The 2,066-nt window shown below is 51.9% G+C and overlaps 1 protein-coding gene across 1 annotated transcript in view; it reads right to left on the bottom strand.

Moving 5' to 3' along the window:
• Window positions 1-2,066, bottom strand: part of LOC114620575 (CMRF35-like molecule 5) — a 22,186-nt gene that overhangs the window by 447 nt on the left and 19,673 nt on the right. The window lies entirely within an intron of this gene.

Raw genomic sequence — 2,066 nt, 5'->3', positions numbered from 1 at the left:
CTCTCTGGTCCAGGGTCTTACTGTGTAGCCCTGGGTGTCCTGGAACTTACTATGTAGATCAGGCTAGCCTCCAACTCACAGAGATCCGCCCGCCTCTGCCTCCCCTCCCCCAAGTGCTGGTGCGTGGACCGCCTCTTCCCAACTTAAATCTTCCGGTCTAAACACTCTGTATATCGTGAAACGCCTGCACCCAACCTCCTTCCCGGAGTATGTGAACGCCCTTGTGCGCTCTCGGCTCTGGTAGCGTCCGTAATTGCTTACTTGTTACTCAGGGGGCACAAAGCTGGGCTAGGCGTGGGGGTGGGGCAGCTCCCTGAGTGGCTCTCAATGAATCCGTTGGGAGGCGGCTGCCCTCTGCCATCCTTCTGCCTCAGGACCCTGTTACCCTGTGCAAATCAGCCTCCTCATCCCCCCCAGTAACTTGGCTACTGTGTCCTCGGGTCCCCTCCACCTCCGCTCTCTGTGGGCCATCACATAACGGAGTCATTCCTCCGGGTGCCCAGGCGGATGATCCCAGTGGGTGATCTCCGGAAACCCAGGCTGCTCCGGAGCTGGGGCAGACGGGAAATTTCCCAGCTACTCCTGCTCTCTGGAAGCTAGAGGGACGCGGGTGTGAACGTAGCTCCCACCTTCCCACATCTGGGAGACGTACATCCAGAAAAATGAAAGGGTGGACGGGTTACCCCTTCGGGGCAGCACCTCTGTGGTGACCCGGCTGGCATGATGTCCACTGGCCACCAGAGAAAGGGAGAAGACTGTATGGGGCTGGATGGCCCCTTTCCCTTCCATCTATGCCTGGATCTGGCCGTCTATGCCAATCTCCTCTCTTCTGATAATAAATCACAATACCGAAACCCCACCCGGTGGGTGCAGCCAAGTGCACTACAATACATATTGAACGAAATGGTCAAAGGACAGACACCAGTAGAACCCTTCTTATGTGTCCACATTTGCTAGGTCATGCATTCATTCAACAGACATTTAGTGATTGTCTTTCAACCGGCTCACAATGAAAAGATAACGTCCTGGGCCTTGGGGTGCTTACATCTTCTCCGGGGTAGAAAGACAACACAAAAACAATAACCTGTATGTGGTATCAGCTAAGGTAAGTTCTTGCTGTGAAGAGATAAAGCCTGGAGAATGTGGAGGAGGAGGATCAACCCGGTATGAAATAGGGGATGAGTCATGCAGACTTCTAGCAGGACATCGTTATAGATGGCAGAGAGGACCTCAAATGCAGTGTCATACGGGGGAGTGTCTGACTTGGGCAGTTGGGACCGAGGTCAATTGAAGGTCAGGTGGAGACAGACGCTGGTGTGGGGTTTTGCAGGCTCTGCTGGGAGGTCTTGGGCTGACTCAGGTAGAAGGAATCTGATTTATATTCTTTAAAAATGATCGACAAAGACGAAGGGGATTTAACTAAGTTATCTTGGGTTTTCAAGCTTATGAGTTTCAAATTGTCCTGGTTCGGTGTGTGGAATGTTGAACACTTAGGCCAGGAGATGTCTCGTTCTTCACACAATACGTTTTGAAAAATAGTCTGGAACTGGGCATCAGGTAGGATCTCGAAATAGGCTAGCCTCAGAATCTGGCTGGTGAGGATCCCAGGACTCTTATTCTGAGGGTATCTGATGTTTATAGCCTATAACTCCTGCTTGCCCTACTCTGTGTCTGTTCCGGATTGTGGAGATCTTCCCCCCACCCCTCCACGCATGCGCGATGCTCTCAACACAGACACACACACAGACACACACATACACACACAGACACACACACACACACAGACACACACAGACACACAGACACACACACATACACACACAGACACACAGACACAGACACACACAGACACACAGAGACACACAGACACACACACACAGACACACACACAGACACACACACAGACACACACACACAGACACACACAGACACACAGAGACACACAGAGACACACACACAGACACTCACACAGACACTCACACAGACACACACACAGACACACACACAGACACACACACAGACACACACACAGACACACACACACAGACACACACACACACAGACAC

This window comes from Grammomys surdaster, unplaced genomic scaffold (genome assembly GCF_004785775.1).
Source record: "Grammomys surdaster isolate TR1022 unplaced genomic scaffold, NIH_TR_1.0 169, whole genome shotgun sequence".
In the NCBI taxonomy this organism is placed as follows: Eukaryota; Metazoa; Chordata; class Mammalia; order Rodentia; family Muridae; genus Grammomys; species Grammomys surdaster.
Note: the sequence above shows the minus strand (reverse complement) of the source record. Positions and strands in the feature narration are given on the sequence as shown.